Genomic DNA, 16,917 nt, shown 5'->3' with positions numbered 1-16,917 from the left:
GAGGAATTAATCCAGTTGGTTGCTAGAAAGACTGTCCATGAGAGGAGTGGGTCTTTGAGAGGAGCCCTCCCCCTCTTCCTCACCACCCTGCCTCCACCCACCCCCTTTATCTGCAGCTCCCCTTCAACGCCCACTTCCAACCTGCCATCCCCACTCCGTCCCGAAGAAGGGTTACACCGAAACATTGACTTCTCCACCTCCTGATGCTGCCTGGCTTGCTGTGTTCTTCCAGCTTCCTGCTTGTCTACCTTGGATTCCAGCATCTGCAGTTTCTTTTTGTTTCTAACCTAGTTGAAGCCAGTTCCTGATTGTACAGCTTCACAGTGTTGCTTGTTAGATTTGGTAGTAATAAAATATTAACTGGACGATTTGATAAGTCAGAAATGTAGGCTTGAATCCAGAGCATCTGGCTGCTGAACAATATGGAATGGTAATAGATATTGATGTAGAGATAGGAAATGAGACTAATTTCTTCAGAATATTGTCAAGTTATTTTATTAAAGATACAATTTATACAAGTTTTAAGTGTAATTAAAGAAAAATGGCCCACCTCAATGGCTACATGCAACAGGATATTCTAATTAACCAAAGACTTTATAATTATTACTCATTATTGTCACTGTCACGACGAACCATGTGTTTAGTTGTAATCTATTAGCGCCGACTGCTGGCCGCTGAGGTAATCAGCAGCAATTGGCTGTATGCCATGGGCAGGCTGGAGCTGCACCGTGTACCAAATGCAAGCTGTATGGGAATGCGACCTCTCTCCCCACACTGACATTACAATTCCCAATCTAGCCCGTTCCCAAATTGTCTACTGGATTTAGCCAAAAAAAAAATGGATTTCTAGATTACAAAGTATTTCAGAAAAGTTTGAAAAAGAACTACTTTCTGACAAACCAACTGATAGACCGAAAATCAGACTAACCAACTTCAATTATTACGCTGGGTTGAAAGGCATTGGTTCAGAGATTCTTTGCATCTGGGCAGCGATGTGATGTCAAGAGCATTTACAGATGACCAATATAACAGGAAAAGGCACACGATTTCACCCAAAGATTTAAAAATGTTAAGCATTTCTCACTTTCAATCTCGTTTCATTACCAGTTGATTATGTTTATATTTGACAGGCTTAAAACATTCTACTTATTTAATTTTCAAGATACCTCCTAAAATTTCAAACCTAACTTCTATATGACTCCCACCCCGCCTTTACAACTGCAGATTCCAGATCACATTCAAAATAGGAGACTTAATTGTGTTTATTGCTGAAGGTCTACGCGAGTTTCCATAACCATAGTTTTATGAGGTAAGGGTGAGTAGGTTAGGCCTTTCCTCACTGACGTTTAGAAGAATGAGAGGGAAGCTTATCCAAACATAAAAGATCCTGAAGGCCATTACAGGATAGATGTTGATCAGACACTTCCCCTCACGGCAATACCTACAAGTTGCAGGCAGTTTCAATATAGGGGGTGTGGTGGAGGAGGCAGGGCATTCAGACGAAATAAGGAGGAATTTCTTAGGATCATATGTCTTTGGAATTCTCTTCTAGAGAGCAAAAGTCATTGAATATATTCATAGTTGAGTTACACAAATGTTTGATTTGGAAGGGAGAGAAGTGTTATGGGGTCAGACAGAAAAGTAGAGTTAAAGCCTCAATGTCATTTTTAACTCTTTACTGAAGAAGAACATTTAGCAGATTCATATTTAAAGATACTTGACATAACAGCTGACCTAAATCTGCAAAACTGATTCATACATTTTCATATATAACATGGTCTATTGAGAGATGTGTGCAAGGCATGGTGAGCTTTCTATAACTTCTGTCAAAAAGACACATACTCACTGTTGAGTTAAAAATCCCACCACCAGATTATAGTCCAACAGGTTTATTTTGAAGCACTAGCTTTCAGAGTGCCACTCCTTCATCAGCTGAGCTATCTTGGGAATGTAATTTTAAAAAAAGCTCTGGGATTTACATACCAAAGAAGTGGGTGGTACGGTGACTCACAGCGCCAGAGACCTGGGTTCATTTCCCACCTCAGGCGACTGACTGTGTGGAGTTTGCACATTCTCCCCGTGTCTGCGTGGGTTTCCTCCGGGTGCTCCGGTTTCCTCCCACAGTCCAAAAATGTGCAGGTTAGGTGAATTGGCCATGCTAAATTGCCCGCAGTGTTAGGTGAAGGGGTAAATGTAGGGGAATGGGTCTGGGTGGGTCGTGCTTTGGCGGGTCGGTGTGGACTTGTTGGGCCGAAGGGCCTGTTTCCACACTGTAAGTAATCTAATTCCATTATAAAAGATGAAAGTTTTAATCTAAGATTGCTTACTGTATCACACCTCCATGACAGTGGGCTCCTTTGGCTATAAATTTGGTGAGCAATTCTTATTCTCCACAACCACCTGATGAAGGAGCTGCACTCCGAAAACTAGTGCTTCCAAATAAACCTGTTGGACTATAACCTGGTGTGGTGTGCTTTTTAACTTTGTCCACCCCAGTCCAATGCCAGCACCTCCAAGTCATGACTCACTGTTCAGTTCGGTTTCATTAGATTCCTGAAGAAGGGCTCATGCCCGAAATGTCAATTCTCCTGCTCCTTGGATGCTGCCTGACCTGCTGCGCTTTTCCAGCAACACATTTTCCGCTCTGATCTCCAGCATCTGCAGTCCTCACCTTCTCCTTCAAAAGAACTACTCAACTTCAGACCTCATTCTCGGCCTTCACTGTAAGAGGCGAATGCTGGATGAGAAATTATGGTTGCTACTTTTGGCATAAAGGTTGTATAAAATCAAACGTAGCATCAAAGGAAGGGAAAACTATTCAGTACAGGAAAATAATAGGCTTCTCTGGGGAGACTAATCATTGTAATCTCAAATGATCAGTAAAAGAAGCTTCTTAGGGGGTAGCCTTCACCAAGCACCTTCAGCTCCTTCACCAATGACATCTGTTTCATCAGGTAACCTATTACATGCTCCCCCCCACAAAGAAAAGACCAAACAGTTTATCCATGCTGATCAGGGACATGATTGCACCAATAACAATTTGACCATTATCACAGGTATAGTCTCTCTTTTTCCCCACTCCTTCCCCTTTAATTGCTTAAATCTACTGATGAAAATTCAAAGACCCTGAAACACTAATTGCATCTCTCTCCACCAACGTGCCAGAAAATTTCCAACATTTTTGTTTTTATTCCTCTTTATTGCCTTTGTTGAAGGTGGTGTAATGGCTGATGGTTTGTTGAACAGCTGCAGTCTTTGCAGTGAAGACAGAGTTTTAGGATTTGGACCTGGCAACAAAATAGTGCTGATATATTTCAAAATTAAGAAGGCATGTTAGTTGGAGGTGGTGACCCCATGCTGTCTTTTCAGATGGTAGAATGCCCAGGTTTGGCCAGTGCTGGCACAAAACCTTTGGCAAGTTGCTGTAATGCAACTTCTGGAGAGTACATGCTGTCATCATTGTGCTCTCATGGAGGGGTTTTCAATCAAGCAATGTGATAGTGTTGAACTGCCTAAATGTTGTTGGAACTGAATGGAAAGTATTCCAATGCAATGCAAATTTGTCCTTTGCAGATGGTTTGAAGGGAGTCAGATGAATCACTCGCCACAGAACACATGGCCTCACATTGGTTCTTATACCTACAGTATTTATGTGGTTTGTCTAGTTAAGAGAACACTTCAGATTTATTTTTGATGCTTATGGATTCCATCATTGTCAGAGATCAGAAAGTTAATTGAATCTCATCATTGTTGAAAGATCTACACCCCCCCAAATTTGGAACAGGGAATAGGAAACACAGGAAGTCACTAAGAAGTTACTTGTGCCAGGTTCCTTGTGATCCTTGTAAAACAGGTTCAGGACAAGGTAGGGCCCCTATTCAGCCAAACTCTACAACTGGGGACTGTGAAGAAGGTGGAGGAGCGCACACCGGTCGATCGGACAGTGCTCGTGAAGAAGATTTTGCTGGAGTGCTGCGGGTTCGAAGCAGAGGATGTGTACTGCCTGCAGGATTTCCCTGCGGCAGGCTATTTTGACATGACCTCCGGGTGTGTGAAGAATTGCGAGCAGCTCCCGGAGATCTTCAAGGAGAAGGAAGGGGAACATCTGTTCTCCATCTTGTCGGCAATCCCGTTGTGTGTGCTTCCTGACAGAGGAGTCGGGCTGTAACAATCCATATGTACAACCCCCACGTCCCAGCAGTGGATGTCCTGACCTTCCTGAGAAGATATGTCCAGGTCGAGGTAGAAAGGACCAGCAAACGACAGGTCAGGGTAACCCTGAGAGTCGATGCCAATGGGAACATCTTCCACACACCAACCCTCCAGCTTTGCAATCAGAGGAAGAAGAGGTTACCTGACATATGCAGGGCAGCCGAAAGTGTGCCGAACCTGCGGGAGGTCAGGCCACATGGCGGCGGATTGTAAGGTGACCGTCTGTCCAAACTGCAAACAGGAAGGCCACCTGACCAAGGAATGTAAAGAGGCCAAGAACTGTAATCTGTGCGGAGAGGAGGGCCACATGTACAAGGCCTGCCCAAGATGAGGGGCCACCACCTATGCACAGATGGCCGGAGGTGGCAACACGAGCCGTGGACCGCCTAAGGCCAGCAAGGTACCATAAAACAGCACGGGAACAGTATCTGGAGGCACCCAGAAGGAAGGGCAGGCTGTAGCGGAGCAGGTGAAGCAGCCGATCCAAGCTCCTTCAAGACAGACGGAGGAAATGGAAGGAGGAGGGAACAAACGAGGCAGAGGATTGGATTATTATCAAAAGCAGGAAGAGGAAACCTCACCAGACCCCCAAAGCCACCAGCAAAAGGGGAAGCGACACCTACAGGACGAGGATACAGGCAGCTCTTCCGACGGTGAGGACGGGCGCAAGGAGGGTTGTCACCAGAGGAAGAGACAGAGCGCCGCGGGGAAAAAGGAGGGCAGCACCTCCCAAACAGGAAAAGACGATCCCTCTGAGGGGATGGGTAAAGGCCTCCCCCCACCCGGTGAGAACCATGAGGTACTCACTGCCCCACAGCTCCAGGTAACTGGGAGCAGCGGTCCTGTGACAGCCCTGCTGTCAGATGGAGAACTGGACTGTGCAGACCCTGGGCCCGACCCGAAGACACCTGAGCGGGGAAATGGCCCCGGCATGGAGCCGCACAGCCACCTCAGCCCTGGGAGGATCCAGCAGTTTGCCGTCACCACGGGGATGCACACAGCTACCCCAGAGAGGCAAGACCAGCAGCAAATGGACACTGGTAACCTTGTAAACTGTTAAAATGGGGATAAGAATTGCCAGCATCAATGTGCGTAGCATCAAATCGGCTACGCGATGTGTTTCTACGATGGCCTACCTGGCCAACGTTAAAGCCAAAGTCCTGTTTCTGCAGGAGTATGGGATACTGCATCTCAGCAGCTACAGGAGATGGGCCGTCAGTTTGGTCGGGGGGCAACGATAGCCACGCCTCTGGCCTGGATATCCTGTTGCGAGGTGGCAACTTCACCATCTCTGAGGTTAAGGAGGTGGTGGGCGGGAGCCTCCTCGTCTCTGACATCATGAACAGGAATGCTCCCCCGAGACTGATTAATGTGTACACCCCAGCGGGTAAGAGTGAACGGTTGGCCGTCCTGCAGCAGCTTCCACTGTTGCTAGCTACGTCCAGGCCGGTCATTCTGGCCGGAGACTTCAACTGTATCATTGATGCAGATGGACGATCCGGCGGAAGGGTCAGTAAACTGGACGCCACGTCCAGAGCCCTGATGGACATGGTAAAAGATGCCAAGCTGCACGACGTTTTCAGCACCCCTGCAGATGGAGCACAGCGTAGATACACCTGGTCACGGGCAGACGGGTCTATCCGCTCAAGGATAGATTACCTGTTTGTGTCCCGAACACGCTCGGTCAGATCCACCGACGTCAAGCCGGTGTTCTTCTCTGACCACTGCCTCCTGCTGGCTGACTGTCACCTACAGGACGAGCAGCGGGCTGGTAAGGGAACGTGGAAGCTGAACACAAAGCTTTTGACCCCGGGAAACATTGATGCGCTCAAGAGGGACTATGCAGGTTGGAGAACCGTGAAGCCCCTCTTTGAGACCCCAGCGGACTAGTGGGAAACAGTAAAAGGGAACATCAAGAGGTTCTTCATCCTCAAAGGTGTTCAGGAGGCGAGAGAGAGACGGGGAAAACTGTCCCAGCTCCTGGAAAGTATGCAGAACCTGCTCCTACTGCAGACAATGGGGGTTGATGTCATGAAGGACCTCAAGGATGTGAAGGGCCAGCAAGCCTCGCTCTTTGCTTCGGAGGCCTCCAAGATAATCTTTTGATCCAGGGTCCGCTCGGTGCTCACGTTTCTTCTTCCAGAAGGTGCACAAAGAGAGCTCTGTGCTCAGCAGCCTGAAGGAAGAGGATGGCTCGATAACGTCATCTCAGGCTGACGTCATGAGGATCAGCAAATCCTTCTATGCCAGTCTGTATGACGCGAAGCCGACTGACAGCGCGGCCTCCCAGTAGTTTCTGTCCTCTATCACGGAGGTCTTAGACGACAGAACACGGGAGAGGCTGAACCAGCCGCTATCTCTGGACGAGCTGACAAAGGCCCTCGAGTCCTTTGAAAAGAATAAAACTTCCGGAAGCGATGGCCTACCGGTTGAGCTCTATTCTGCTCTGTGGGACTTGATTGGACAGAATCTGCTGGAGCTGTATGTCAGTATGCTTCTGGCAGGTACCATGAGTGAATCCATGAGGAAAGGCATCATCACCCTTATCTACAAGCGGAAGGGGGAGAGGGAGGAACTCAAAAATTGGAGACGAATCTCACTGTTGAATGCGGATTACAAAATTCTGTCAAAGGTAATCGCCAACCGTGTCAGGTCTGCTCTGGGGTCAATGATTCATCCTGACCAAACCTGTGCTGTACTGCGCAGGAAGATCGCCGAGAGTCTCGCACTCCTCAGGGATACGATCGCCTACATGCAGAACAGAGGGTTGGACACCAGCCTGGACCAGGAGAAAGCCTTTGACAGAATATCACACAGGTATATGAGAGATGTTCCCTCCAAAATGGGCTCTGGGGAGGGAATCTGCAATTGGATCAGACTGCTCCACACGAACATTGTCAGTGCTGTCTCAATCAATGGGTGGGAATCAGATAGCTTCCCAGTCAGATCTGGAGTCAGGCAGGGCTGCCCTCTCTCTCCTGCCTTGTTTGTATGCTGCATAGAGCCATTTGCCGAGTCCATCAGGAAGGATGCGAGCCTGAGAGGGGTGACTATTCCAGGCAGTGGGGGCCTGCAGGTTAAGGCCTCCCTGTACATGGATGAGGTCGCTGTTTTCTGCTCAGATCCGCTGTCTGTGCGCAGACTCTTGTGCATATGTGACCAGTTCGAATGGGCCTCGGGGGCCAAGGTAAACCGAGGCAAGAGCGAGGCTATGCTCTTCGGGAACTGGGCCGACCAATTCTCGATCCCCTTCACCGTCAGGACCGACCACCTGAAGGTGCTGGGTATTTGGTTTGGTGGGGCTGGGCGTGCGCCAAGTCTTGGGAGGAGCGTATCAGCAAAGTGAGGCAGAAACTGGGCAGATGGAAGCTACGGTCGCTCTCCATTGCGGGAAAAATCCTGGTCATCAGGTGTGAGGCACTGTCATTACTGTTATAGGTGGCACAGGTCTGGCCTATTCCCAGAACCTGCACCGCTGCAGTCACCCGGGCCATCTTCCAATTTATATGGAGGTCAAAGATGGACCGGGTCCGAAGGGACACGTTGTGCAAAGATCTGGGCAACAGGGGAAAAAATACACCCAATGCCACTCTCACCCTGGGAGAGGGCGGATCCTATCAAGCGGTTCCCTGAGCAGACTGTCAAAGCTATTTGACAGAATGCCTCATCGCCAGAACTTTCCAACAAGCACCGAGACATGGCTTGGCTGGTGGTAAGAAGGGCTCTGCCTGTGAGAGCCTTTATGCACGCTCGGACTCTCAGCCGCACCGCACGCTGCCCTCGAAGCGGCTGCGGGGGGGGAGGGGGAAAGAGAACGAGACTGTCACACACCTCCTTCTGGAATGTGCCTATGCAGAAGACGTCTGGAGAGGAATGCAGTGGTGTTTGTCGAGGTTCATCCCGAGCAGCGCCGTGACGCGGGACTCCGTGCTCTACGGTCTGTTCCCCGGGACGCACACCGAGATGAACATCAACTGTGCCTGGAGGATCATCAACTCGGTGAAGGACGCTCTCTGGGCAGTCCGGAACCAGTTGATCTTCCAGCTGAAGGAGTTGACCCCAACTGAGGGTTGCAGACTGGCACATTCCAAGGTCCAGGACTACGTGTTGAGGGATGCGCTGAGGCTTGGGCAGCTGCCGCCAAGGCGCGGTGGGGAAAGACCACCGTGTAACATCTGCCTGCCTAAAGAAGAACAGCGGGCCCACGCAGTCATTTGGGCTCTGCTGACGCCTCAGCTAAATATATGGATATATGATTGATAAACGTACAGACCTGTGTATACAAATGATAAATTCTGATCTCTGTATGTAAATGTTTACGTATGTATGGCATGACCAACTGTACAGACTATCAAATTATTTTAGGAATAAAGTATATTTTTGAAATAAAAAATAACTGGGGACTCAGCAGAAACCCTTTACGCACTTGTGGACGACACCAACAATGGTATGCATTACTAAGGAGTGTTGCCTCCATAGGCTAAGTGGCAGATTAACCACCTTAAACTCAATCAATTAAGGGGCTATCACTCAGCTTCAGTAATGTACATTTGATAAATAATAATTTGCCATACAATTATCCAGCATTCACAACAAGATAGGAGTGGATTTAGGTTTCCAGCTGATCCTTTCATCATGGGATTGCATTGCTGTCCATTACATGCTGCCCACTGCTAAATGTGCAAGCAATCTTGTGTTGTAGCTTCATTAGGTTAGCATCTCTTTTTCATATATATCTACTGCTGATTCTGCTATATTCTTTTACACTTCTTATTGAACCAGGGTTGCTTCTCAATGGTAAAAAGATATACTCAGCAACAAATTTACAGACTGTGGTTGAATACATTTCTGCAGCTGCTGATAACCCACAGCATCTCATTGATGCCTGGTTTTGAACTGTTTTGAGTTGTCAAACAGTACAAGGAAGTGTGAAGATCGGTCTGTTTCAAGAAGCTTATGCAGTACTTTACCAACAACAAGCAGCTAGATTGGCGATAATTATTGACAAATCTAGGGCAAAGCCTTGGTAACAAGTGACTGATTCCAAAACCTGAAAAGTTTCTCTTACCAGATACAGGGTAAGGATGGAAAAGTCCATCACTTACCAAGATGGTTGCAGCCTCAATGATAAAACAACATCCAGGACAAAGTGTTCTACTCAACTGGTGCTCTGGCCACTGCATCTACCAATCATTTCTATTCCTTGTGTAGCATATCATCTAGATGATTAATTCAGGTAACCTGTGCAGCACTTTACAGTCCAACATCCTCAATCTGAGGATTATTATATAAACCATTTTTCCAATTTGCATATAATTTTAAAACACAATGTAATTTGTTTGCCACACGTTCATGGAATAAATGTTGTCATGACGAAACACAAAACTCTACAATTCACCAGGCCATGCATGAGTTCCTGGTATCAGTTTAAAGCAAGAGATTTTCTGGTGGCTTTGTGAATAAATGCACCATAGGGTGTGGCCATATGAGTCAGAATGAATTTGTGCAATTGCTGGTGTATGGCCTCAGCCAGGACAGGAGAAGAGTTTAGATTACCATCAGCACTATTGGTTGAGAGTAGTGCAGTCATCAGTAGGTGAACATATTTTCAAGCCTGGCTGTGATTTGTTATTGTCGAAGAAAATGTGAAGCTGGAAAAAAAAAAGCACAGCAGGTCAAGCAGGATCAGAAGAACATCAGCGTCAGGAGACTCCATATTTCAGGCAGGACGCTTCACCAGGACTGGAGAGAAGGAAGGAGGCTGAGAAATAAATAGAGGGAGGAGGTGGGGCTCGGGGAAAGGTAGGTGGGATGACGATAGATGGGTACAGATAGGAGGTGAATGAGATTGGTCAGTGGGAAAGGTGGAACAGATAGGTGGGAAGATGGACAGGTTAGGTCAGCTCAAGGGGGGCCAGGGCAGAGTGGGCGGGCTGGACCTGGGATGAAATGAGGGTGTGGGGAGATCTGGAAGTTGGTGAATTCTATGTTGAGACCTTAAGGTTGTAAGCTCCTGAGGTGGAAGATGAGGGGTTCTTCCTCCAGTTTGTGTTATGTTGATGGTGGAGACAGCCAAGATGGACGTGTAATTGGGTGGGGGGAGCTGGCAAGTAGGAGATGGGGTGAATTGGAGCGTATGGACCACAGAGATTCCCTAAAGGAGTCCCTGAGTTTCCATTCGTTCTCTCTAATGTAGCGGAGACCACATCAGGAGCAACGGATATAGTAAATCAGATTATAGGAAATGCAGGTGAATTTCTTTGAGGCCTTGGACGGAGGTGAGATGGGAGGTTTGGGAGGCAGGTTTTGCACCTCCTATGGCTAAAGGGAAGGTTCCAGGTGTGGAGGAGAGGTTAGTGGGAGTGGACATAACGAGGGAGTCACAGAGCTAATGGTCCCTATAAATGGGGGTGGGGAAGGAATCTCTTTTTGGTGGTGGGGTCAGACCGAGGTGGCAAAAATGGCAGAGAATAATGAGCTGGATTTTCAGATTAGTGGGGTGGAATGTGAGGACCAGAGGGATTCTGTCTTCCTTGTGGTTGGGGGGAGGTAGTTTGAGGGCAGAGGTGTGGAAGATGGAAGAGATGCAGTTGAGGGCATTGTTAATCATGGGAAAGGGGAAATTATGGTCCTTGAAAGTGGACAACATGTGGGATGTCCTGGAGTGGAATTACTCATCCTGGATGCGGAGGAATTGGAAGTATTGGATTCCACTTTTGCAGGATGTGGGGGTGGGAAAGAGGTATATTCAAGGCAGCTATGGGAGTCAGTGGGTTTGAAGTGGATGTTGGTGCTAAGTCAGTTGCCAGAGATGGAGACAGAGAGATCCAGGAAGGGGAGGGAGGTGTCAGAGATGGTCCAGGTGAATCTGAGGTCAGGGTGGAAGGTGTGGGTGAAGTAAATGAACTGTTCGAATTCCTTATGGGAACACGAGACAGTATTGATATAGTCATCAATGTAACAGAGGAAATGTGGGGGATGGTGCTGGTGTAGCTGCAGCTGCAGTAGAGGGACTGTTGCACATACCCTACGAAGAGGCAGGCATAGCTCAGACCCATACCGGTACCCATAGCCACCCCTCTGGTTTGCAGGAAGTGGGAGGATGTAAAGGAAAAGTTGTTAAGGGTGAGGACCAGTTCTGCCAAGCGAATAAGTGTTGGTGAAGGTGCACTTGTTATTATGATTTATTATTGACTATTTAGTCATGAAATCGATATTACGTGGAAACCCATCAATAACAGGCACATGACTGAGATGATTGAGAAAATGTTATCTGATCAGAAAGAGATTCACTAAATTCTGAAAAATCAATTCATGTTGGAGTCGGCAGCTTTGTCTCAAAATTAAAAGACTGGGAATTTGAATTACAGACCACTATAATACTATATGGGAGATGCTCATCTTTAGAGTAGATATTAAACTAAAATTCTGTCTTTATGATGTTATCCTTCAGGATTTGTTGTTTTAATCCATTGGGAATTTTCCTAAATATAAATTTTATTGCAATATTGTTTTCTCCCATTTAAATATCAGGACAGCAAACTCAAACCTTCGATCCTCAACTCAAAACATATCTTTCAAGGAAAACCACCTTTAATCAGGTTAATCCATTCAGACTTTCAAAAAAAGAGAAAGACTGAGAAGTTGCATTGTGTAGATGTAATTTCCTTCATTAAACAGAGACTTTAGTCCCTGTATTCACAGATGTTAGTACACAAGTGTTAGAAGAAGCTTACAGGATCAAGCTCCATTTTAGCAATATAGCATGATGTACCTTCCAAAGCTACTACAGTATAATTGATGGCATTATCTTTCAGATGAAGTGGAGTTGCAGGTAGATAGGATAGTGAAGGCGGCATTCGGTATGCTTTCCTTTATTGGTCAGAATATTGAGTGCGAGAGTTGGGAGGTCATGTTGCAGCTGTAACATTGGTTAGGCCACTGTTGGAATATTGCCTGCAATTCTGGTCTCCTTTCTATTGCAAAGTTACGGTGAAACTTGGAAGGGTTCAGAAAAGAGTTAAGAGGATGTTGCCAGGGTTGGAGAATTTGAGCCATACGGAGAAGTTGAATAGGCTTGGGCTGTTTTCCCTGGAGCATCAGAGACTGAGGGGTGACGTTATAGAGGTTTACAAAATCATGAAGGGCATGGGTAGGATAAATAGACAAAGTATTTTCCCTGGGGTGAAGGATTCCAGAACTAGAGGGCATAGGTTTAGATTAGAGTGGTGCTGGAAAAGTTCAGCAGGTCAGGCACATCCAAGCAGCAGGAAAATCGACGTTTGAAAGGCTTTTATCCAAAAAGTTGGTTTTCCTGCTCCTCAGATGGTGCCTGACCTGCTGTGCTTTTCCAGCACCACTCTAATTGAAACTCTGGTTGCCAGCGTCTGCAGTCCTCACTTTTGGCATAGGTTTAGGGTGAGAGGGGAAAGATATAAAAGAGACCCACAGGGCAACTTTTTCACTCAGAGGGTGGTACATGTATGGAACAAGCTGCCAGAGGAAGTGGTGAAGGTTAGTACAATTGTAACATTTCAAAGTCATGATTCAGATTTGCCAGTGTTGGACTGGGGTGGACAAAGTTAAAAATCACACAACACCAGGTTATAGTCCAACAGGTTTAATTGGAAGCACTAGCTTTTGGAGCGTCGCTCCTTCATCAGGTGGTTGTGATGAAGAAGCGGTGCTCCGGAAGCTAGTGCTTCCAATTGAACCTGTTGGATTATAATCTGGTGTTGTGTGATTTTTAACATTGAAAAGGCACTTGGAGAGGTATATGAATATGAAGGGTTTGGAGGGATATGGGCCAAGAGCTGGCAGGTGGGACAGGATTGGATTGGGATATCTGGTTGGCATGGATGAGTTGGACCGAATGGTATGTTTCCATGCTGTACATCTCCATAATTCTATGTGAAACTAAGGCCCTATATGTGCATGTTAAAATGTTTCTTGCTGCTATTTTAAAGAACAGGAAGATCACCCAGTAGCTTGGCAATTTTTTTTTTCTGTATCCAAGGTCAAAACAAAACAGAACTATTTTACTACTGTTATGGGCAATTGTGTACTGTATAAAACAGATATCACTGTTGTGATGCTGCTGTTCCTTTAACAAGGTTACATTGTCCATGGTTTTTGTTTTCAGAGTACCAATAAAGGCAGAGGTTCCAACATGTCTGGGTTTATCTACTCAAAGCTTTTAAGTGTTCTCTTAAAACACATGTACAATGAAAGGGGAGTGACCAGTTCTCCCAGTTCAGGGTTTGGTTTGCTTTTTAGCAAGCTGTTTTGTTTGCAGCTGCTGGTCAAGTTTTAGCTGGGAACCCAGAGAATCTGCTAGGGACCCAAAGAAGCAGGTCCATGCTGATTCTCTCTCTTGTTCTCTCTCTGATATCTATCTTGTAAGAACCTGTGTTTAATTCTACATTTCTTTTGCAAAGGGGGTGTTTATGGAAATATTGAAATTATTTGGAAAAGCATCATTTAATTGCAAAAGTGTCAATTGGGTTTTCAAATAGTTATGTTATTCTAAATTTGGGATTCTTTTTCTCATGTATAAATTGTTTTGTTTAAAATCGAGTGGTTGGGCCAGTAGCATCACTCCTGGAATATCCATTTCACACCTGCTGAAAACAACCAGCCAAAAAGTTAGGGTCTGGCCTACCTTCTTGAAATGCTTTGAGGGGGTCTGGCCTGGTCCGTAAAGACTGTATATTAACTATTGAATTTTAAAATTAAGTTTACAACACCCTTGGCACCAATTATTTTTATTTCAAGCCAAATTCCTGGAGACTTTACTTTCAAACTATAGATACAGACAAAACATTCTGAGTTTCTGTATTTCACATTACCGGTCACCTCATCCTCACACTTGAGATATGTTATTGTAAAGTTTGTTTATTTTTGTTCAGTAAGTTTTCTTCATTTTTAATTCATTTAACACATATTTCTTAACCCCAATCAAATTTCTGCCAAAAACAGAATTTACCAGCAGCAGATATACTTCCCTCACCTCAGTCACTGAATAATTCTAAAGTTATATGGATATAGTATGCTATTGAACTAGTCCAAATCCCACCATGGATGCTGCGGAACTAATTTCTGTTTCTTTTTTAAAAAAATCAGTAATGGCGATCATTCCTGCAATCTTATGATCTCCTGCTTGCAGATTTGGAGGCTCATACAAGTGCGTGGTCCATTGTTGCCTATCTGCTGGCCCCTGAAAAATACTGCCCACTGAAATGACTGAATTCTCATAAAAGTCCACTAGTGAACTAATGTCCAGGAAAATGATCGATTCTTAACTGCTTTGTGAAATCCAGTTATAATCAGGAAAGTAGCTTCCCACCACCATCTCAAAAAGGGGAAAGGGCAATAAATGCTGCCTATACTGGAGACATTATTCACTTCCTGCGAATGAATTGCTTTCCCCCAAAAATGAGAATCCAGCAATTTTTAATGGTGGCTTTTTGTTTCTTCAGCTGGTTTATGGTTTCAAATCAAACAAATGTAATCATAAATCCTATTTCCATCATTAAAGGAGATGAATTTATTCCCTAGGATTTACTCAGTAGAAAGGACAATTTGTTCAAATTGCAGTTTTCTTTAAAATTTCTGTTTTGGATCATAAACCAAGTGGCATATAGATTTTCAATCTGAATTCGACAGTTAGGTAAATTGGGCAATCTTGTGGTAATCAAGTTCTTTCACATTTACAGTGATACTGTAAATAACAGGGCTTGGATTTCCAGCATGCTACCTCAGTGGGTCATAAAGTTTTAAATGTTTTAAAATTTAAACTAGGCACAAGGTTTCTTGAAATAATGGAGAGAAATTAGTTCCAGTAACGACAATTCAACTTACTCAATATCAATGAATAACACTAGTGCACTAAAATAGTACAGTCAGTATTTTGGTAAAAACAAGATATTTCAGAATTCCAGAGTTCAGGATAAAAACAAAAATTCAGATGGTTAAGCATCATTTCTTGAAAAAAAAGATTTACTTTATTAAAAATTTACAAAAGGTTTGATTCGACAAAGCAAAGATTTTGAAAAGAGGAAAAACTTTAAAATGGGGTTATTACGTAGGAAGCAGAAAACCAAGAACATACAAAGTGAATGTTGAAGGGTTGACGTTCCGCCAGCTGCAAGGTTATTGAATTCTAACACAACAGTTGTGTAATTTATCACAAGTGCAAAAGAAACCAAACAACCCTGAAAGCATAGGTATAGGCTACTAAATCTTGTAAAAGTTTATATTTTTAAGCTGATTTCCTACTATTTATTAACAAATTCTTGCACGCTGTGTGAATAGTCATTCTTCAGGTTAACCATAAAATAATTTAGAAGTTAGAAGCATATTTACAAGTTAGTTTCTGCTTTCTGCTCTTCCGGTTAGTCTTCAGTCAACTAACATTGACTGGTCTGGGTACCACACGATTTTGACAAAACATCAAGCTAATTTCCAACATAAAATACAATTGTAGAGATCACATCTTTCCATCCAAATTGTGCAAATTGTTCCTTATTACAAACCTTGTTTCTTGAGTGAGCAATTTTCAAAGAAATTTCAGATTGATCTTAAAAATCCTTAATGCGGCAGACTGCCAATTTGGTTTGGTTTTTTGAGCTTTGTTGTTGGCAATTCTTAAGAGTTTGCAACCTAATGCACAATCTTGTCAAATCAGCAGGGCAAATCTCATCCGGCAGCTGGAGAGCTAGTGAGAATCACATTGCCTAGTTTACCACCACCACTCAAGGGAAATTAGGTATAAGCTACAAAAGTTTACTGTGTAAGCATTACCTACACCCTGGAAAAAGAATCAAAAGCCATTTAGGCAGTTGAGACCAGCTGCTGATTTTGTCATGAGGAATGGACTCTGGTGCCAGAGGCCCAAGCTGCGAAGAATTATTGGCTACCACAAACCATTAGCTGCTGAACCGTTAGGCACTGGAATCCCAGGATTGTGAAATAATTCAAATCGTAGGTAAGAAATGTTTTGAGGGATTGCTCGGGGTGGGTGTAGCAGAATTTTGGGGTGGGGATAGTGTTGATGGGGCACTGGCAGCAGAGACAGGGAATGATTCCAAGTTGGCATCCCACTTGCTGATACCAGATCCCTTGATCTGGGAGACAAACAGCCCACACACGCACACCACATGTTGACAGGCTCACCTATAACTACGTTACAAGGGCAGAAGTTTCCATTTCAACTGCTATATTCCAAAAGAAAAAAGTGTGCCCAATGTACATGAAATTGTCAGTCTGTATATTGTTTGACACTTATTCCAAGAACATCAAGCAACACTTTTGCTTTACTTTCACTAGCAGTTCCCTTCTTTTTACTTACTTCAATAATATGCATTTTTAAGGCATGATTGTTGCAAAAAGCAGATACAGTATTATGCTGCTGCAAGTATGAAGCTCTGACTCTGCAAAGTCAAGGAAGTAAACCCAAGATCGGTCAGAATTGTTCAGCAAATTCAAGAAAAAGTGTTTTGAGCTAAAGTCTGCATGTCAGAAACATCCAGTATTAATTTAATGACTCTCAAAAGTGGTAAAGAGAAAGCTCATTTGTGGACTGAAAATTCATGCGAAATAATTCATATAATATGGTTACAGCGTAGCCACGCCACTTCTCTCCAAGAGCAATTTACCAACTATCACTTACCATGGTAACTCTGTCTTCAGATCATTGTCCAGTTC

This window comes from Chiloscyllium plagiosum, chromosome 9, assembly GCF_004010195.1.
Source record: "Chiloscyllium plagiosum isolate BGI_BamShark_2017 chromosome 9, ASM401019v2, whole genome shotgun sequence".
Classification (NCBI taxonomy): domain Eukaryota; kingdom Metazoa; phylum Chordata; class Chondrichthyes; order Orectolobiformes; family Hemiscylliidae; genus Chiloscyllium; species Chiloscyllium plagiosum.
This window is presented reverse-complemented; position numbering follows the sequence as displayed.